The 23371-nt window shown below is 36.5% G+C and overlaps 1 protein-coding gene and 1 pseudogene across 5 annotated transcripts in view; both read left to right on the top strand.

Moving 5' to 3' along the window:
* Nucleotides 1-23371, top strand: part of FAM13A (family with sequence similarity 13 member A) — a 368680-nt gene that overhangs the window by 36839 nt on the left and 308470 nt on the right. The window lies entirely within an intron of this gene.
* LOC144615999 (large ribosomal subunit protein uL4 pseudogene) lies at nt 954-23312 on the top strand (annotated as a pseudogene).

Below are 23371 nucleotides of genomic sequence, written 5' to 3'. Positions count from 1 at the left end.
ATAGAACTCAGTTGAATGGCTCATTCTAGAAAAAATGTAGAATAGCAGTGGAAAAGCTAAAGAAAAACAGTTCAAGGAGAATTGTGATGTAAAATTGTCTTATCAATGATAGTAATTTACTTTTGGCCTTAATTTCAAGAGATTCCTTTAATATTTAAGAAACTAGTTTTAGTTAAAATGTAAATAAATGATCTTATACACAAATCTTTATTTCTGTGCTTTACACTGTAAATAATTCAGGTAGGCCTGCAAGTACTAATATGCAGCATTGGTTTTAAGCCCATTTGGATTTTCTGAAGCTATATGTTTTGGTCTTAATTTTTCCAAAAATGAAATGTTTTTAACACTGTAGTTCTTATCATATTACTTCTTTAACTTTAGTTGAGTCTTTGTAACTTCTTAAAAAGCATCCTTCTGTTTCTGGCTTTACATTTCACTAAACTTGTTGAGAAACAATGGCAGGAATAGCCTTTGCAAGAGCATTTTTCAAATTCGACTCACAGCAATCTCCTGCAAGACCCTTCTCTGCTGTTTAAATCCTCCTTGGCTATGCTAAGACTGACTGTAACAATGATGAACAAAAGGTTTAACATTAGTGACGTTAAGAACTGTCCCCTCTTTCTCCAAATAACCAAGGAATTCTTTTCTATTTTTAATATATTTATTTTTTTAAGTAAGCTCCACGCGTGCAGGGCTTGAACTCACCACCCTGTGATCAAGAGTTGCATGCTTCACAGACTGAGCCAGAAAAGTGTCCCCAGATAACCAAGGGATTCTAAGCACCACAATGATTCTGTGCTTTCAGATTTTTTTTTATATATTGGTATAGAAGCAGTAATTACTTAAAAGTGACCCATTGCAGAATTTACCTATTTTGTCTAGAATTACTGAAGAGCGATAATGTGTGCTATTAAAATGAAGAATGTCGAGGAGTGTGGCCCTCTTCTCTCTCTGCAATGGCGTGTGCTCATCCATTGATATCCGTGTACTCCAAAAAGGGGGAGTCATCTGGCAAAAATGTTACTCTGCCTGCTGTATTCAAGGCTCCCATTCAGCCAGATATCATGAACTTTGTTCACACCAGCTTATGCAAAAACAACAGCCATATGCTGTCAGTGAATTAGCAGGTCATCAAACCAGTGCTGAGTCTTGGGGTACTGGCAGAGCCATGGCTCGAATTCCTAGAGTTCGAGGTGGTGGGACTCACCATTCTGGCCAGGGTGCTTTTGGAAATATGTGTCAAGGGGGCCGCATGTTCACACCAACCAAAACCTGGAGCCATTGACACCGCAGAGTGAACACAACACAGAAGCAATATGCCATCTGCTCTGCCCTGGCTGCCTCAGCCTTACCAGCACTGGTCATGTCTAAAGGTCATCGTATTGAGAAGGTTCCAGAACTTCCTTTGGTGGTTGAAGATAAAGTTGAAGGCTACAAGAAGACCAAGGAGCCATTTTGCTTCTTAAGAAACTTAAAGCCTGGAATGATATCAAAAAGGTCTATGCCTCTCAGTGAATGAAAGCTGGCAAGGGCAAAATGAGAAACCGTTGTTGTATCCAGCGTAGGGGACCCTGCCTCATCTACAATGAGGACAATGGTATCATCAAGGCCTTCAGAAACATCCCCAGAATTACTTTGCTTAATGTAAGCAAACTGAACATTTGAAACTTACTCCTGGGGGGCATGTGGGACGTTTCTGCATCTGGACTGAAAGTTCTTTCCGCAAGTTGGATGGTTTCTATGGCACATGGCATAAGGCTGCCTTCCTCAAGAGTAACTACAACCTTCCCATGCGTAAGATGCTTAATACAGACCTTAGCAGAATCTTGAAGAGCCCTGAGATCCAGAGAGCCCTCCAAGCACCATGCAAGAAGATTCATCGCAGAATCTTCAAGAAGAATCCACTGAAAAACCTGAGAATCATGTTGAAGGTGAACCCATATGCAAAGACCATGCACTGGAACACCATTCTTCATCAAGCCAAGAATTACAAACTCCAGATGGATAAGGCTGCAGCAGCCTTAGAAGCCAAATCTGAGGAGAAGGGTGTTCCAGGCAAAATTTGTATGGAACCACAAAAGACCCCGAATAGCCGAAGTAATATTGAAGAAGACCAAAGTGGGAGGCATCACAATCCCAGACTTTAGCCTCTACTACAAAGCTGTAATCATTAAGACAGCATGGTATTGACACAAAAGCAGACACATAGACCAATGGAATAGAATAGACTCCAGATTGGACCCACAAAAGTATGGCCAACTAATCTTTGACAAAGCAGGAAAGAATATCCAATGGAAAAAAGACAGTCTCTTTAACAAATGGTGCAGGGAGAACTGGACAGCAACATGCAGAAGAATGAAACTAGACCACTTTCTTACACCATTCACAAAAATAAACTCAAAATGGATGAAGGACCTGAATGTGAGACAGGAAACCATAAAAACCCTAGAGGAGAAATCAGGAAAAAACCTCTCTGACCTTAGCCACAGCAATTTTTTACTTGACACATCTCTAAAGGCAAGGGAATTAAAAGCAAAAATGAACTATTGGGACCTCACGAAGATAAAAAGCTTCTGCACTGCAAAGGAAACAATCAACAAAACTAAAAGGCAACCAACGGAATGGGAAAAGATATTCGCAAATGGCATATTGGACACACAAAAGGCTAGTATCCAAAATCTATAAAGAGCTCACCAAACTCCACACCCGAAAAACAAATAATCCAGTGAAGAAATGGGCAGAAGACATGAATAGACACTTCTCTAAAGACATCCAGATGGCCAACAGGCACATGAAAAGATGCTCAATATCACTCTTCATCAGGGAAATACAAATCAAAACCACGCTGAGCTATCACCTCACGCCAGTCAGAGTGGCTGAAATGAACAAATCAGGAGACCATAGATGCTGGCGAGGATGTGGAGAAACGGGAACACTCTTGCACTGTTGGTGGGAATGCAAAATGGTGCAGCCACTCTGGAAAACAGTTTGGAGGTTCCTCAAAAAATTAAAAATAGACCTACCCTATGACCCAGCAATAGCACTGTTAGGAATTTATCCAGGGGATACAGGAGTGCTGATGCATAGGGACACTTGAACCCCAATGTTTATAGCAGCACTTTCAACAATAGCCAAATTATGGAAAGAGCCTAAATGTCCATCAACTGACAAATGGATAAAGAAATTTATCCTACTTGGCAATGAGAAAGAATGAAATATGGCCTTTCGTAGCAACATGGATGGAACTGGAGAGTGTTATGCTAAGTGAAATAAGTCATACAGAGAAAGACAGATACCATATGTTTTCACTCTTATGTGGATCCTGAGAAACTTTACAGAAGACCATGGGGGAGGGTAAGGGGGGGAAAAAAAAGGGAGGGAGACAAATCATAAGAGACTCTTAAAAACTGAGAATAAACTGAGGGTTGATGGGGGGTGGGAGGGAGGGGAAAGTGGGTGATGGGCATTGAAGAGGGCACTTGTTGGGATGAGCACTGGGTGTTGTATGGAAACCAATTTGACAATAAATTTCATATTAAAAAAATAAACTTTTAAAAATAAAAATAAAATTATTAAAAAAATAAAATGAAGAATGTGGAAAAGCATTTTGACGTCAGTATATTCTTTCTACTGATACACAGACTTATTTTGGCAAAAAGTTATTAAGCACTTTCTTTTCTATGTTTTTAACAGCATTTTTGAAGTGTGATTTACATACCATAAAGTATACTTATTGAAAATATACAGGGATGCCTGGGTGGCTCAGTTGGTTAAGCATCTGACTTCGGCTCAGGTCATGATCTTGCAGTTTGAGTTCAAGCCCTGCGTCAGGCTCTGGGCTGGCGGCTGGGAATCTGGAGCCTGCTTCTGATTCTGTGTCTCCCTATCTCTCTGCTCCTCCCCTTTTCACGCTCTCTCTCTCAAAAATAAACATTAAAAAAAAATTTTAATAAAAAAAGACAATATACACTATAATAATTTTCGGCAAATTTACCAATTGTGTGAGTAGCACCACAACCTAGTTCTGAAACATTCTGTCACCTCAGTAAGATCCCTTGTGCCCATTTACAATTAGTTCCATTCCCACAATCTGTCCTCCCTTCCTCTGCCCCTCTGCCCCCACCCAAACCTCAGACAACTACTAATTTACTATTTTCTAAATGTTAACTAAATATTTCTGTACATTTACCTTTACTGGACATTTCATATCAATGGAATCATAAAATATATGTTCTGTGACTGGCTTATTTCACTTAACATAATATTCTTTTTTTTCTAATGTTATTTTTGAGAGAGCGCAAGCTGGGGAGTGATAGAGGAGGACAGAGGATCTGAAGTAGGCTCTGTACTGACAGCAGCAAGCCCAGTGCAGGGCTGGAATTCATGAACCACAAGATCATGACCTGAGCCAAAGTTGGACGCTCAACTGACTGAGCCACCCAGACACTCCGCTTAGCATAATATTCTTGAGGCTCATCCATGTTGTAGCATGCATCAGTATTTTATTCCTTTTTAAGTGCCAAATAATACTCTATTGCATATCACATTTTGTTCACTTATTCATTGGTTCATAGACATTTGGGTTATTTCCAATTGTTATGAATAATGCTGCTATGAACATTTGTACACAAGTCTTTGTGTGACAATGTATTTTATTTCTCTCAGATAGGGACCTAGGAGTGGAATTGCTGGATCATATTCTAAATTTATGTTTAATGTTTTAAGAAATTGCCAAAATTTTTCCAAAATGATTGCACCATTTTACATTCTCATTGTCTATATGAGAATCCTAGTTTCTCCACATCCTTGCCAGCATATGGTATTGTTATCTTTTTATTTTCCTAGTCATTCTAGTGAATTTGTGATGCTGTTTCTTAATGACTAATAATGCTAGACATTTTTCATATACATATTACCCATTTGTATGTCTTCTTTGGTTAAATATCCGTGTCTTTTGCCCATTCTTTATTGGGTTGTTCTTCTTGAGTTGTAAGAGTTCTTTTTATATATTATCAGTACAAGTCCTTTATCAGATATATTACTGGGAGTGAAGGGTTTTGTCCTGTCCTTCAGATCAATTCAGCCAGCACCAAAGCTGATGGTTTCATTACTGTTGTGGCAACCCCACCAGAGGGGTAGGAGGAGTAGGGTGTAGGCCCAGGCAAGAGCACCATAAACTCCCATTATTCTTTACTAAATTTCATCAGTTTTTCACAAATAAGTGTCTCTCAATTTGTTTGTTTGCCTTTGGTCAGTTTCTAGATCCCTAAAATGACTGTTCTGGCAATTTTGTTTACCTTCGTATTGTTTTGTTTGGGAGATAATTTGCAGATAGATACCTGTGTTTTATCACTGGAAGTCAGCAGTGGGTCTTAACTTCGTTTTATATAGAGAATTTAACTTTTTATGATAACCTTCATTTTTCCTGGTATAACAGTGATACATGTCTAGTGTATAAAATTTAGGAAATAGAAGTAAGTAAAAAAAATAATAAGATTCTGTAACAGAAATAAACACGTACCATGTGTGCTTATGTCCTATAGGTTCATTTTTTATGAACCTATAGTTATAAAAACAGATTAGACTTGACATTAGTTTCATAGAATTCTTTTTTCTCCCAAGTAACAATATACTGTGAATATCTAGAGGTCCCATTTGTCTAAGATAGGAGTCTTGCTCACTGTTACTTGCCACTCCCCTGTGTTTGGAGACCAGGCTAGAGGGAGGACAGGCCGGAAGGAGGTCCCAGTTTTTCTTCAACATTGCCAAATTGCCCTCCAGATATTTTAACCAGTTTCTTATCCACTGCTTCTTACCAATATTTTCTCTTTTCAAAGAAATTTGCATTAGTAGAATGGATGACAAATAGCATCACATTGTTTTTGCCTATCTTTGATTGTTAGGATCTTCACCATCTCCTGAGAAAATCTGTTCTGTCTTTAGAAGGGACTATCATTTCTTCTTTGTGTCTTAAAACCTGTCTCCAGATAACTGGTTTAAGTTATCACTTTCTAGTTTTGTTCTCTGAACTACATGGCAGCTCTTTTAAAACCTAGAAATGTTTTGACCTCAGATTTTCCCGTTTGAGGGTAATTATACCAGGTTCTTCATTCCTTCCTCGTATAACATGGTTATATTTTTTAAATTATTGATTTTTAAATTTAAAATTTTTTTTCTTTTTAAAAATTTATTTACTTGTCACTTCATCAAAGTCTTCCCAGCCCTTTATTAATTGGTTAAAATTTGTCCTTGGATAGTTTTCTCAAGTAAGGTTCAAGTGTATAATATTTCCTTAGCCTTTGTATATTCAAACTATAGCTTTTGTAGTTGAAGGACACCTGGTTATTAAATTTGGTGCATGCGGTCTTTCCTTAAATATTTTTTAGGTCTTATTCCACTGTCTTCTGATGTTAAATACAGCAGTCTGTTAGTTTGAGGCCACTCTTATTTTCTTTCCTTATTATGACATTTTTACTTGGCTGCCCAAAGGACTCTTTATTGTTAGTCTAGTAATTTCCCTAGAATACATCTTCATGTGGACTGTTCTGGGTCTAAGGTGTGCCTTTTCAATTTGTGGATTCAAGGCTTCAATTGAAACAAAGTTTTTATCAATTACTACTTTTTTAATGTTTATTTAATTTTGAGAGAGAAAGAGCACTAGCAGGCAAGGGGCAGAGAGAGAGACAGAGAGTGGGAGAGGGAGGGAGACAGAATCCAAAGCAGTTTCTGCCCTATGTGGGGCTCAAACTCCTGAACTGTGAGAGCATGACCTGAACCAAAGTTGGGCACTTAACCAACTGAGCCACCCAGGCACCCCTCCAAATTATTTCTTTAAATATTCTCCATTATTTGGTTTTCTTCTTTGAAGACTCTAATAACACATATATTGGAGCTCATTAAACTGATTTTCTGTAGTTATCTTTTAAATCCTTGTCATTCATTTCTTAATGTTTCATTATATCTACTTTTCTCATTTATGTCCTCTATATCCCTTACTGGGCCATTAATGGTTTCTGTTCCCCTTTGTTGTGCTGTTTATAATTTAGTCTTCATTTCTGAAATATTTTTTTTCTTCCCTTTATGATTCTGCCAGTTTCCATATCACATTTCTCCTTGGACTGATTATCTCTTCCCTACATTTTTGCATTTCTGCTTTGTGGTATCTTTTCATTATTGTAATAAATTCATTAACTTTTATTTTAATTGTGGTAAAATGTCCATAACATAAAATTTACCATTTTAACCATTTTTTGATGTCAATTCAGTGGCAGTAGTACATTCATAATGTTGTGTAACAATCCTTAACTCTCCTTAACAACATATCCACTTTCAGAACTTTGCATAATCTCCAACATAAACTTGCTACCCATTAAATAATCGCCCATTCCCTCCCCCCTCAGCCCCTGGTAACCATTGTTCTACTTCCTATTTCTGTGAATCTGCCTATTCTAGGTATCTCATAAATAAAAACATACTTTTTGTCCTTTTGTGTCTGTTTTATTTAACTTTGATAATGTCTTCAGACTTCCTCAGTGTTATAGCATGTGTCAGAATTTCATTCCTTTATAAAGCTGAGTAATATTCCATTGTGTGTATACATCCCACATTTTGTTTATTCATCTGTTGATGGACATTTGTATTATTTTTACTTTTTGGCTATTATGAGTAATGCTGCTGTGAACATAGGGGTACATGTATCTGAGTCGTTGTCTTTAAGGAATAGTCCCAGAAGTGAAATTGCTGAATCACATGGAAGTTTTATATTTAACTTTTTTGAGGAACCCACTGTTTTTCATAGTCCTATACAATTTTTACATTGCCACCAGTGATGAAAAAAGGTTCCAATTTTTCTACATCCTAGTCAGCACTTGTTCTGAGTTTTTTTTTTGTTTTTTTGTTTTGTTTGATTTTTGTTTAAGAGCGAGATCCCACAATCCTAGGATCATAACCTGAGCCTAAATCAAGAATACAACACTCAACCGTTTGAGCCACTCAGGCGCCCCTTTGGTTTGTTTTTGTTTTTGTTTTTTGTTTTTTAATAATAGCCATCTTAATGGATGTGAAGCAACATCTCACTGTGGGTTTGTTTTATTTTTGTTAAATTGCTGAATGATCCTGATATATTTTTTGAAGGATGTTTTTATTTTTTTTTAACATTGCATCTTTTTTTTTTAAGTTTTTATTTAAATTCCAGTTAACATACGGTGTAATATTAGTTTCAGGTGTACAATATAGTAATTCATCACTTCCATATACTACTTGGTGCTCCTCACAAGTGCACTCCTTAATCCCCATCACCTAGTTAACACCCCTCCACACCTCCCCTCTGGTAACCATCAGTTTGTTCTCTATAGTTAAGAGTTTGTTTCTTGGCTTTTCTCCCTCTCTTTTTCCCTTTGCTCATTTATTTTGTTTCTTAAATTTGACATACAAGTGTAATCATATGGTATTTGTCTTTCTGACTTATTGACTTAGCATTACACTCTCTAGCTCTATCCATGTTGTTGAAAATGGCAAGGTTTCATTTTTTGATCACTGAGCAATATTCCATTGTTTATACATACCACATCGTTATCCATTCATCTGTAGATGGACGTTGGGCTCTTTCCATACTTTGGCTGTTGCCAAGAGTGCTGCTATAAACACAGAGGTGCATGTGCCCCTTTAAATCAGCATTTCTGCATCCTTTAGATAAATACCTAGTGGTGCAATTGCTGGGACATAGGGTAGATCTATTTTTTAATTTTTTGAGGAACCTCCATACTGATCTCCAGAGTGGCTGCACCAGATTGCATTCCCACCAGCAGAACATAAGGGTTGCCCTTTCTCCACATCCTTGCCAACATCTGTTGTCTCCTGAGTTGTTAATTTTACTGTTTACATTCTGAATAGTGTGAGGTGTTACATCATTGTGGTTTTGATATGTATTTCCCTGGTAATGAGTGATGTTGAGCATCTTTTCATGTGTTTATTAGCCATCTGAATGTCTTGTTTGGAAAAGTGTTCATGTCTTTTCCCATTTCTTCACTGGATTATATATTTTTTGGGTGTTGAGTTTGATAAGTTCTTTGTAGATTTTGGATGCTAACCCTTTATCCAATATGTTATTTGCAAATATATTCCCGTCAGTTGCCTTTTACTTTTGCTCATTGTTTCCTTCACTTTGCAGAAGGTTTTTATCTTGATGAGGTCCCATGTCAGGTAATAAGTTGCTACAGCCAAGGTCAAAGTGGTTGTTGCCTGTTTTCTCCTCTAGGATTTTGATGGTTTCCTGTCTTATATTTAGGTCTGTCATCCATTTTGACTTTATTTTTGTGTGTGGTGTAAGAAAGTGGGCCAGGTTCGTTCTTCTGCATGTTGTTTTCCAGTTCTCTCAGCACCATTTGCTGAGAAGACTTTTTTCCATTGGCTATTCTCTCCTGCTTTGTCGAAGATTAGTTGGCCATACATTTGTGGTTCTGTATCTGGTTCCTCTATTCTGTTCCAATGATCTACATGTCTGTTTCTGTGCCAGTACCATATTGTCTTGATAATTACAGCTTTGTACTATAGCTTGACGTCCAGAATTGTGATGCCTCCAGCTTTGGTTTTCTTTTTCAACATTCCTTTGGCTATTCAGGGTCTTTTCTGGTTCCATACAACTTTTAGAATTATTTGTTCTGGCTCTGTGAAGAATGCTGGTGTTACTTGAAGGGATTGTATTGAATCTGTAGAGTGCTTTGGGTTAATACCGACATTTTAACAATACTTGTTCTTCCAATCCATGAGCATGGAATGTTTTTCCATTTCTTTGTGTCTTCTTCAATTTCTTTTCTAAACTTTCTATGACTTATTCCTAGGTATTTAGGGTTTTTGGTGCAATTGTAAATGGGATTGATTACTTAATTTCTCTTTCTGTTGCTTCATTATTGTATAGAAATGCCACAGATTTCTGTAAGTTGATTTTGTGTCCTGCAACTTTGCTGAATTCATGTATCAGTTCTAGCTGGTGAGTTTTCCACATGAAGTATCATGTTGTCTGTGAAGAATGAAAGTTTGACTTCTTCCTTGTTGATGCCTTTTATTTCTTCTTGTTTGATTGCTGAGGTTAAGGCTTCCAATACTATGTTGAACAGTGGTGAGAGTGGACATCCCTGTCGTGTTCCTGACTTTTGGGGGAAAGTGCTCAGTTTTTCCCCATTGAGGATAATATTAGCTGTGGGTCTTTGATATATGGCCTTTATGATATTGAGGTTTGTCCCTTCTATCCCTACTTTCTTAAGGGTTTTTATCAAGACAAGATGTTGTATTTTGTCAAATGCTTTTTCTGCACTTATTGAGAGGATCATGTTTTTATTTTTTCTTTTAATAATGTGATGTATCACATTGATTTGTGGATATTGAACCAGCCCTGCAGCCCAGGGATAAATCCCATTTGATCGTGATGAATAATTCTTTTAATGTATGTTGGATTCGATTTGCTAATATCTTACTGAGAATTTTTTTATCCATGTTCATTAGGGAAATTGATCTGTAATTCTCCTTTTTAGTGGGGTTTTGGTTTTGGAATCAAGGTAATGCTGGCCTCATAGAATGAGTTTGTAAGTTTTCCTTCCATTTCAAAAGAACAGCTTCAAAAGAATAGGTATTAATTCTTTAAATGTTTGGTGCAGTTCCCCTGGGAAGCCTTCCAGGCCTGGACTCTTGTTTGTTGGGAGCAGAAGCTTTTTATTTTGATGAAGTCCTAATAGTTTATTTTTGCTTTTGTTTCCCTCGTCTCAGTAGTCCTATTTGAAAGAAGTTGCTATGGCCAGAGGTCACTGCTTGTGATCAGTGTGGTTTTGATTGACATTTCCCTAATTATATTGAATATCTTTTCATGTGCTTATTGACTGTCTGTATATTGTCTTTAAGAAATACCTATTCAGCTTTTTTCCCAATTTATGAAATGGATTATTTGGTTTTCTGACTGCTGAATGCTAGAAATAATTCACATAGTCTGGATATTAATTCCTTATCACATAAAAGATTTGCAAGTATTTCTTCCTATTCTGTGGGTTGTCTTTTTAAGTTGTTAATTTTGATAAAATCAAATTTATATGTTATTATTGCTTGTCTTTTAGTGTCATTTCCTTATTCTATTTTGTTCTGTTTGTTAGGTTACAATTTCCATCTGCTTCTTGGCAAGGTTTTTCTGATGAGTTATTTTAGGAAAGTCATGCTTTTTTATACTTTTTTTCAAGTACTGTCTCTGTATAGTTGCTGGTAATGTTCCTTTTTTCTTACTCATATTTCAATGAGATGGATTTTTGTGATATCAGTAGCAAGAGGCTCCTGGGGGTGTAGTGATCAGGGGCTAAGGCAGCTTTTCAAGTTACACAGCCCTGGGACTCTTTCTATTGCTACCAAAAGGACTGTTTTCTTAAACATGGCTTCTGTTTGCCCATCTCTCCTTTGCCTCTCATAAGCCAACCTGCATTAGGAGGGCTCTGCTGTCTTTTCTTCATAAACTTGCTCTCCAAGGGAATGCATTCACTATAGATAGTGTATTTTTCTGTGCTTCTTGATATCTGCCCCTTTGATGTCCTTGTAGCTACTGTAGCACTTTCTGCACCTTCTTTCCTCTTTCTTTAAGCAATTGAGCTCCATTCATCTCCCTCTTAAAGTGTACTATATGTTTAAAACAAAAACGGTAAGAGATTTTAAAGACCTTTCACTGCTACATCCCCACTGGACCTCTCCAGCCTCCTCACAGTACTGGTGTGATGTCTGCAGTAAACTTCCTGCCCCACCTTCCCCTTCAGCAGCGCTTACATACAAATTGAAGTTTACAGGTTTTCTGTCTTGTTACTTTTCTTCATCCTTTTCTTAGTCTGTGTGGTTTCAGAAGTGATAAAATTCACAAGATTTTTATTGGGTTTTTTTAAATCCTTTTTTGAACATTTCGGTAATGTAATATAGTATAATATAATCCTTAGATAATATAAGGACTTATCTTTTTAATCTTTTTTGCCTAAGTTGTAGGCTTTAGTTGAACTTATTTGTGAGACACAAGATGATACAAGATACTTTTAAGTATGTTTATTTTCATAATCAGTTAAAAAAAAACTTTTCTGGATTAAGCCTTACCTTTCTATAAATGTTAAATATTTTTGAGTCTTAATTTCTCCCATGAGAGACCTCCTTTGACATGAAGATTTTCTTTTTTAAGTGAGGTATAGTTGATATAGGACACTTTAGTTTCAGGTATACAATGGAATGATTCAATATTTGCGTAACTTTCCAGGTGACTGCTACACTAAGTCTAGTTTGCATCTGTCATCATACATAGTAATAAAATTTTTCTTTTGTGGAGAGAACTTCTAAGATAAACTCTCAGCAACTTTGAAATGTGCAGTACAGCATTATTAATTGCAGCCACCGTGCTGTACTTCACATCCCCATGACTTAATTATTTTTATAGCTGGATTTGTACCGTTTGATCTCCCTTCACATCTAGCAACCGCCAATCTGTTCTCTGTATTTATGAGCTCATGAGTTGTTGGTGTAGGTTCCATATAAAAGTGAGATCATGCGGTATTTGTCTTTCTCTGGCTTATTTTATTTACTGTAATGTCCTCAAGGTCCATAAGTATTGTCAAAGATGGAAAGATCTCGTTCATCCCTAAGGCTAAATAATATTCCATGTGTGTGTGTACCACCTTTTTTATCTGTTCATTCTTTGATGGACACTTAGATTGTTTCCATGACTTGGCTATTGAAAATAATGCTTCAGTGAACATGGAGGTGGACATATCTTATTGAATTAGTGTTTTTTTCTTCTTCAGATAAATACCCAGAAGTAGAATTGCAGGTTCACATGGTAGTTCTTTTTTAAATTTTTTGAGGAACTTCCATACTGTTTTCCATAGTGGCTGCACCTATTTAAATTCCTACTAGGAGCAAACAAGGGTTACTTCTTCACCACACTTTTGCTAGCACTTGTTATCTCATTTTATAGCCATTCTAACATATCTCTTAAAATAGCCATTCTAACAGATGTGATGTGATATCTCAATGTGGTTTTAATTTGTATTTCTCTGATTAGTGAGGTTGAGCATCTTTTCATGTACCTGTTGGCCATCCATTTGTCATCTTTGGAAAAATGTCGATTCAGATCTTCTGCCCATTTTTTTAATCAGATTTTTTTTGTTTTGCTCTTCAGTTGTGTGAATTCTTTATACATATTAACCTATTTTCAGATATGATTTGCAAATATTTTCTCTCATTAGGTTGTCTTTTTATTTTGTTAATGGTTTTCTTTGCTGTGTAGAAACTTTTCAATTTGATGTAGTCCGACTTATTTTTGCTTTTCAAATCCAAAGAAATTAAAGCTAAGAGTGATTTCAAGGAACTTACTGCCTGTGCTTTCTTCTAGGAGTTTTATGGTTTCAGGTGTTATGTTCAAGTCTTTGCTCCATTTTGAGTTAATTTTTGTGTATTATATAAAATAGTAGTATAGTTTTATTCTTTTGCATGTGGCTGTCCAGTTTTTCCAATATCACTTAATGAAGAGACTGTCCTTTTTCCATTGTACATTTTTGGCTCCTTTGTTGTAAATTAATTCACCAAATATGTGTGGATTTATTTCTGGAGTCTGTATTCTGTTAGATCTATATGTTTTTACTGCCCATACCACATTATTTTGATTACTATAACTTTATAATGCAGTTTGAAATTAAGAAGTGTGCTGCCCCCAGTTCTGTTCTTCCTCAAGATTGCTTTGGCTATTTGGGTCTTCTGTGGTTGCATACAAATTTTAGAATTATTCTATTTCTGTGGAAAATGCTATTGGAATTTTGATAGAGACTGTGTTGAATCTGGAGATTGCTTTAGGTAGTATGGATATTTTAACAATATTCTTCCGATCCATAAGCATGGATTATCTTTCTATTCATTTGTGCTATCTTTATGGTTTCTAAAAATAGAATGTTTCATGTACTTTGTTGGATTCATTATCCATGGATTCTAGCTTAAGAATCCTTGTTTAGATCTACAGAGAATGTAGATACTGCTAGATGCTACAACATGTTGTGTAATAAGATACCCCAAAAGTGCTTTGACTTTTAAAATTCATGACCTAGATTTGGAAAAATTGATTTACAGAATGTTGCTTATTTCCTTGACTTAACAATACATTGAATAAATGTTGAAATTCTGATAGCATTATTTGAGATGGGATTCCCCCCCCTCCCCGTATCATGAAAATAAATAAATTCATAGATAGGTATTCTGAGTGGACTCCATAATGTCATCAGAATGCAAGTCTCTCTTTTTTCTATTTTACCATCCTTAGAGTTTAGCTTCTAGTTTCTGGGTAGCTACATAGTCACAAGATGGATACTAGGCACTATATCTGTCATCTAAGCAGAGAACAAGGGATATGGGGATCAGCATGAGCTGTCCTTCCTTTTAAGGAGTTTTTTCTGGTGGTCCTAACAACTTCCATTTATATCTCATTGGTTAAACTTACATATATGACTATCCATATCTATAAGAATAATGCTGCAAGGTGGTATATTTTAACTGGGTGCGTTGTTCCCCACCCTATCAAACAAAATTAGAGTTCTATGAATGGGGAAGAAGAGAAAAATTACCTATTAGTAAGCAACTACAAACTCTGCCGTAATGTCTTCTCAAAGAATTGGTTGCCCAAAGAAATTTTTTTTAATGTTTTTATTTATTTTTGAGACAGAGCACGAGCCAGGGGAGGGGCAGAGAGAGAGGGAGACATAGAATCTGAAGTAGGCTCCAGGCTCTGAGTTGTCAGCACAGAGCCCGACGCAGGGCTCGAACTCACAGAGTATAAGATCATGACCTGAGCTAAAGTCAGATGCTTAACCAACTGAGCCACCCAGGCGCCCCTACCCAAAGAAATTCTTAACATTTTTCATCATTGACTCTTTTCTGGTTGTGTGATAGGTACTTTAACATTTGTTACCTTATTAAACTCTCCTAACACTTTAGGAGGTGTTACTGCATTTAATAGATGAGGACCCAATCTTGGTTTAGGTGGAAAATTTTTAAAATATGAAGACCCAGTCTTGGTGTAGATGAAAAATTTTATATAGTCAGTAGGCTGAATGTGATGATTTGGCTGCAGTACTGTCCTCCCAGTGGCCCCTAAGTTGACTCTGCTGTTATGGCTGGACAGAGACCATGGGTCATCCTTCTTATTGTTGCCTTTGCCCCTCTCCAAAGCTGCACATTTGACCAGAGGCTGGCATTCCTGTTGAGAAACATAAGTCAGTGGCAAAACAAGTTTTCAAACCTAGGTACCCTAATTTCAGATGGAGTGCTTTCTCAATGATCCAACCCTATCCAAATTTATATGATTGTCTATGTCTCTGTATAAGTATAATCTCACAATGTTGTTAATTTTTTAATTGGAATTTGAAGAGAATATGTTCCTTTCTCTCCTAATTGTGCTGTCAAAATGGTGTTTCTCCTTGTTAGTAGGCAGTCTCTTTGAGATGTCCCTATTTTTCCCACTTTTTATTTTAAAAAAAGTATTCATAAAAGTTGAAAGGATAGTAAATGAACATTTCATATATTGTATACTTAAATTGAAAAATTAACATTCTACTCTATTTGTGCCCATTCTATGTCTTTGTGTGTATATGCATAGCATAATACATATATACATAGATACACATGTATGCATGCACTTCGTATTCAATTTTAAAGTATTTGAAGACCTGATACTATACCCCAACTTCAGCATGCACCTCATAAGAATAAGGAACACACTACAGGTGAAATAAATTAGATCTTACACAATGTTATGCTACTTAAAAACACTTCTAAAAATTCCATCTAGTATACAACACATGGTTAGATTTCCCCAATTGTCTCAAAGAAATGAGGGTTTTGTTTGTTTTTTTTAAACCAAGACCAATTAAGATTCATATATTACATTTGAAGTTTGTGTATTTTAGTTCCTTTTAACTCTAGAATCTGTCTTTCCCCCATGTCATTGATATTTTGAAGAGTCCAGTTGTCTGTTAGAATGTTCCTCATTCTGGATTTGTGTGCATTGTTTTCTCATGGTCTCTTTCACTTACTCTTTTGGCTCTTGTATTTCCTGTAAACTGTAAGTTAGATTTAGAAGCTAGATTTTCATCAGTTTAAACATATGTGGCAAGATTACTTTATATATGATATATTTTGCATTGCATTAAATCAAGAGCATGTAATGTCATGTCTTAGAATAAATGATGATAAATTTGATTTTTTGAGTTAAGGTGAATATACTCAGGTATCAAGTGTAAGGGACTTTTTTTCTCTAGCAAATACTATGTCATCTTTGATGCTGTGAAGATCCTGTTATCCAACAGCTTTTCACTTGACATTTTAGTGTCCATTGATAATCCTCAATAGGGTCATTTGTTAAATGAGTTAGGGAAGTTGGTGATTTTATGATTCTGTTACTGTTACTCTTCCAATCATTTGGATGCAGCATTTTCTGCATGGAGCACCTATACTTAAAAAAAAAAAAAAAAAAAACCAACTCTTTCCTCCTAAATCATTTTTTATTTCCACAGTATATTATTAGCACTTATAGTTGTTAGTCCTGGGGTTCCACCTGTTTCAGATTTGGCACATAGAAGCCTGTTTAATCTAGCCCACAGGTCTTTTTGATACATCCCATTCATCCTTGACCATTTTTTTGCTTTCTGGAACAAGAGATTTCAGGTTTATCTTGTGCTTTCCTTGCACTCCTTTTATTTGGTGGCGGAGTGGCTTTCTACTGTCCACATACATGGTTAGATTTATTAGTCCTAGCCCCAGAGAGTTTTAAGCCCACAGTTCTGAATTTAACCAGCGATGTAATCTGACTGTTCTTCAAAGTACCTTAAAATCCTGGTACTTAAATTCTTGGAGGATTGCCTTAAAGAATTACAAGCCATTGATTTCAGTAGTCTCAAATTGATTTTTATATTAAGCTCTGCCAACAAAGAGCTTCATGTAGTGTTGTCCCTTTGGGGCTCATATAGAACCACCGATGTTAAAGGTTCTGGAAATAAACTACCGTGTCATAGTTAAGAGCTCAAACGCTAGAGCCAGAGGACTTGGGGTTTACATTCTCTAACACTTACTAGTTCTGTAAACTTAGACAAGTTCCTTTTTCTTTGTGTCTTAATTGACTTGTCCCAATGGGGATAGTAAACATGCCTACTGATACAGTCAAGATTTAGAGATGTTAATTTTAAAGTACGACAGAGCTGCCATAAAATCACCCAATAAATGTTAGCTATTATAAAACTCAAGGCTTCTGAAACTCAGTGCATTTATGGGATTGATGAAAGTATTCCTTTTTCAGGTCTAATAGAAATATTGATGTTGTTTTTGAGTATCTCTGACTTTATTTTAGGGTGACCAAGAAACTTGTAAATAATCCTATGTTCCTATTTCACAGGAAGAAGAATTTTCTCATTTCTAACAAGGGCAGTGGACTGTCCAGCATGTGCTTTTTGTTCTCACTACTTCCTGTGTGGAGGCAGAATTAAGCATCTGTCCTCAGGACTCGGATTGCCTTAGTGTGACTCTTGGCTACACCACATCCTTGATGTGACCTAGAGCACACTACTTAGATCTTCTGTGCCTCTGAAATGGGGATCACAGAAGGCTCTTGTTTTCTGGTGTTTCTTTATTAGGGTTTAATGAATGAAGCTCTCTAAAGTATCTTAAGCCATAACTGATACAGTCCAAAAACTCACTCCATATAAATTAGCCATCATTCTCCTTCTGATTTTCTCTTTTCTAAAATCCTGGTTTTCTATATGCTCCAATTATTCTTTTTTTTTTTTTTTCCAAAATACTTTTATCAGTTGGAGGGGTGTGTGTGTGCGCGCGTGCACATGCACATGTGTGAACAGAAATGGATTCTGGCTACCTTAAGCACAAAGAAACTTTACTAGAAAGTCACCACACGGAGGGAACAGCTGAAGCACCAGTGTCAGAGCAGTTCAAGGACCACGGCAGCTCCAACAATGCAGGTGGCAAGAGTTAATCTCATGGTTAATTAACATCTTGTGAGAGCACTGCAGCTGGAACCAATTAGCTCCAGCCTTTTTCTGTGTTTGTGACAGTCCACTCAGGCCTCAGTGGCCTGCAAGAGAAAAAGGTCTAATTGACCTGGTAGGGAGCCTGAGTCCAGTTCTTGCTAAAGAACAGGGTAAGGTGTTCCTTTTCGGTGGCAGTCCCTACAGAGTTACTCATAAGGCTGTAGTCATTCCCCAAAAGACAGGATATGTTACTACAAAAAAAGGGGGAAGTGGAGACTAGGTGACCCCAAACTAACAAATATTGCTATAGTCATGGCATGTTCATTTTGTTGGCTATCTAAATTACTTTTTAGTAAAAAGAAAAAAAGGGGGGGGAATAAAAACTAGATCACCCACTCTTAATTATAAAAAATGCATATTGGTATAAAATTGAAGAGAAATGGGCTCTAGTTTCAGCCCTTTTCCATGAAGTGCACCATGGGTTTTTGGGTTCTGGTTTCTTTATTCCTAAGGTGATGGTATATGTACTAAATGACCCATAAGGAGTATTCCAACAGTAAAATCTCAAAGTTCCCTGTCTTTTTAAATGTAGGAATGTATTTACTTTTACATATGTACATAAACACACCCCATGTGGTCCGGTTTCCAGACTCAAGTGATGAATAGGAATATACACAAACCAAAGTTTAAACAGTTAAGTTTGACTCAATTAGTAATTACAGTTTTTAGCTTGTATTAAATCAAGAAAGATGTGCATTTCAAAAGCTGAAATTCCATAGATATTGACATTTATAAAGAGATAATGATATATTATTGTCTAAGAGTAAAAAATAATTTCAGTTTAAATAGAATTAATCAGGGGCGCCTGGGTGGCGCAGTCGGTTAAGCGTCCGACTTCAGCCAGGTCACGATCTCGCGGTCCGTGAGTTCGAGCCCCGCGTCAGGCTCTGGGCTGATGGCTCGGAGCCTGGAGCCTGTTTCCGATTCTGTGTCTCCCTCTCTCTCTGCCCCTCCCCCGTTCATGCTCTGTCTCTCTCTGTCCCAAAAATAAATAAAATTTAAAAAAAAAAAAAAAAAAAAAAAAGAATTAATCATAAATGACTTTATTTCTACAGTTATTTTATTTTTCCATGACTGAGGGACTACTGAATATTTCTTACTTGCCAGAAGAGATAATTATATTTGTTATAAGCTGTTGTATATTTTTTAACACTTTAGGTATAAACTACTGAAGTAGTATAGTAGTTTCAGCCTAAACTATTTATTGCTTCCTACTAGCTGTTTGCTTCACCAACTAGGATGAGCAAGACTTTATAGTATGTATTTTTGATCGCTGAGGAATTGATTCTGATGACTTAGGAAAGGCAGCTGCTTTGTTTCATTGTGGGGTTTTTTTAAAACTATTTTCTAAACATTTACCTAAATTATATTATCAAATAAAAACAAGAATCAGAGGTTCCTTTATTATGATTACATATAACTTTCTATGTGGTATGGCTCTATATTGAGTTAACAAGTAGCTTCGTTTGTAGTCACTTCACAGTCTGTGAGGTCAGTTGCCTGTCTCTTACTTGAAAATTCTCTCATCTATAATGCCAGGTTTGCTTATCTACACTGTCTATTAACAGGAAACCCAACATACGGTCTGTAGTTCCAAGTAAAGGACAGAATGAAGAGCAGGGATTGTTAGCAGAAAGAGCACTAGTCCAAGGTGTTAAACATAGACAGGATTTCTAAGGAAGTCTTGACTGTCTAATAAAAACTTAAGGAATTCTTATACATAAATAAACTTAAAATAATTTTGTATATATACAAAATTATTTTAAGTTTATTTATTTTGAGGGTGTGTGTGAGCTGCGGAGGAGTGGAGGGAAAGGGAGAGAGGGAATCCCAAGCAGGCTCCATGCTGTCAGTGCAGAGCCCAACATGAGGCTCGAACTCATGAACCGTGACATCATGACCTGAGCTGAAATCAAGAGTTGGATGCTTAATCGACTGAGCCACCCAGGTGCCTCTATACAAAATTATTTTATCTTTATCATTCAAAAGTCATTCTTACATATTTTAGGACATGAGAAATATAGAGAGAATGATTAGATCATCAGACTACCAACCGAACATGAGCTGACCATGATGCCTTCTTAAACAGCAAACTTTAGACACACATTGAGTATAGAAATAATTGAGTGTATCTCCATTTTTTTAAAGAAGAAATCAGAATAATGTCCTGGAAGAAGAATGATGATGATGATGGTGGTTGTGATGATTTATAATAATCCCTAGTTAATGAGTGTTCCACATACTCTTCTCATTCCTTTATGTATATGAATTCATTTAAGTGTTCTATATTCCTATGAGATAGAAACTCTTAGTGTCACCATTTCATAGATCAGGAGATAGGCACACATAAGTTGAGTGGCTTGTCTAAGGTTCACAGCTAATTAGAGCAGAATGGGACTTGAAATAAGAAGCCTGGTTCACAGTTCATGCTTTAAAACACTAAGCTGTGTTATGCTAAGTGAAATAAGTCATACAGAGAAAGACAGACACCATATGTTTTCACTCTTAGGTGGATCCTGAGAAACTTAACAGAAGACCATGGGGGAGGGGAAGGAAAAAAAAAAAGGGGGGGGGAGAGAGCCAAACCATAAGAGACTCTTAAAAAACTGAGAATAAACGGAGGGTTGACTGGGGGGGGGGGGGGTGGGAGAGAGGGGAAAGTGGGTGATGGGCATTGAAGAGGGCACCTGTTGGGATGAGCACTGGGTGTTGTTGGAAACCAATTTGAAAATAAATTTCATATTAAAAAAAATAAACACTAAGCTGTATTGTCTCTGTAAGAAGACAAAACAAAAGTAAGATAAAATGTGTACGATTTAACCTTATATTGTCAGCTATTTTTTTTTTTTTAATTTTTTTTTTTTCAACGTTTTTTATTTATTTTTGGGACAGAGAGAAACAGACAGAGCATGAACGGGGGAGGGGCAGATAGAGGGAGACACAGAATCAGAAACAGGCTCCAGGCTCTGAGCCATCAGCCCAGAGCCCGACGCGGGGCTCGAACTCACGGACCGTGAGATCGTGACTATTGTCAGCTATTTTTAATGCTACATGTTGAGAGTATTTTCAAAGTTTTCATTAAATACTGGTAACTTTTTTGGCTTCTTGCTCACCAGCTATACCTGGATGACTGAAATTTCTCCTATGTTCAGTTGAAGGAGATTGATAGGTTTTTAAACCCACACACACAAAAAATTACTAGCTGTTACAAATTTGGCTTAATTAATACATTCATAATTTCCTTGGTAACAGATTATAATAATTGCCCATACTACTACTCTATAGTTGCTAGCTATCTGTATTAATAGATACTAAGTCTCTATTGTAACTTTACATTTGCAGAATTTTTGCTAGAAAAAATCTGGCTTTCAAATATGAACGTTTATAGCAGCACTGTCAGCAATAGCCAAATTACAGAAAGATCCCAGATATCCATCGACTGACGAATGGATACAAAAGATGTGGTATAAATATACAGTGGAATACTACTTGGCAATCGAATAGAATGAAATCTTGCCATTTGCAACAATGTGGATGGAACTGGAGTGTGTTATGCTAAGGGAAATAAGTCAGAGAAAGACAAACATCCTATGATTTCATTCATATATAGAATTTAAGAAATAGACGAACATAGGGGAAAGGAAGGAAAAATAAGATGAAAACAGAGAGAGAGGCAATCCATAAGAGACTTTTTAATAATTTTTTTAATGTTTATTTTTAGTGAGAGAATCCAAAGCAGGCTACAGGCTCTGAGCTGTCAGCACAGACCTGATGTGGTTCTTGAACTCATGAACCCGAGATCATGACCTGAGCCAAAGTCAGACACTTAACCAACAGAGCCACCTAGCTGCCCCCATAAGAGACTCCTAAATACAGAGAACAAACTGAGGATGGCTGAAGGAGTGTTGGGTGGGGGATGGACATTAAGGAGGGCACTTGTTGGTATGAGCACTGGGTATCATATGTAGGTGATGAATCATTGGGTTCTACTCCTGAAACCAATACTACCCTGTAAAATAACTAACTTGGATTTAAATAAATACTTTTTTTAAAAAGATGCATATATCTCTGTGGAAGTTGGTTTGATTCTGTAGGTTATAGATTCAAACTGAGGATACAGGGACCCTACTCAAAATCAAGATTGTAGAATTAACTTTGTGTCATTATTTGGGTCATACAGTATATAGGATTTATCATAGTATGTTACTGTAATTACATACGAACTACACTAGGACATTAATATAAATCTACTGTAAGGAGAGGAACATGATCTTAGAGGAGGATGACACTCTCTTACCACCTCTGTGACTTGTGCCAGATTACTTAACTCTGATCTTTGTTTCCTCAATTCTAAACTGGAGGTAAGGTTTCTTCTTTGAGATACTAATGAGCTTGCACTTACAATATTTACACTTTGGTTGGTTGCCACATTCATTCTCAAAGAGTGAAAGTTACCCCCAATCTGAAAATGGTTTGCATTTTTCCAGATTTTCAGTGTTTAGACTCATAGATACTTAACATTTATATAGTACATATGCTTTAAAAAGAAAATCCCTCGGTTATAAAAGACAAATTTTAATATGGTTTAATATAATATTCCCTTGTAGTACAAATTTCTATTAAAAGGAAGAAACAAATTTATATGGATTTTTCATTGTGGTGATAACTTGAATTAAACATAAGCTGCATTTTTTTACTTATGTATAGTCTTGTTGAAAATGTTTGTGATTCCCTGAAATGTTGCTGTTTCATAGAATATTTTGAACTTCAATGAGAATTGGACTGATTTTATGTGTCAAAAAATACTGATTAGATATATTCACAGAATGATTAAATCAGAGGAATGTTCACTCTACATAAACGTTTTTTCCTAAGGCTCCAAATTAAAGTTACCTTAAAATGGTATCTAGATACGTTTTAATCTTTAGAAATCTTATTCTGGGATCTGCATGGAGTTTCGGTAATCTCATAAATGTTTTATTTTCCTGTTGGCCAGGTACTTCTGAGTCCCACCCCTTGGTTACTGTAATAATCTGTCTTAGATACTGCAGTGTATTGCTCCCTACCTTAGCTACAGTTAAGTTGTGGCTTTAGAGTTCTCGTTACTTTTCATTCCTTTTAACCTTTCTATCAGTATGTGCCATTCATAACACAGAGCAACATGTGAGAGATGTTAGTAGTTCTGATTGGAGTCGAAGTAACAATAAGGAAAGACCCCTACTATAGGTCCCCAGACACTTCTGTTTCAATTCAGGTGTTTCCCCTGTCACCATGCAACCTCCTGT

The sequence above is a fragment of the Panthera onca genome, chromosome B1 (genome assembly GCF_046562875.1).
Source record: "Panthera onca isolate mPanOnc1 chromosome B1, mPanOnc1 haplotype 2, whole genome shotgun sequence".
NCBI classification, from domain to species: Eukaryota; Metazoa; Chordata; class Mammalia; order Carnivora; family Felidae; genus Panthera; species Panthera onca.
Note: the sequence above shows the minus strand (reverse complement) of the source record. Positions and strands in the feature narration are given on the sequence as shown.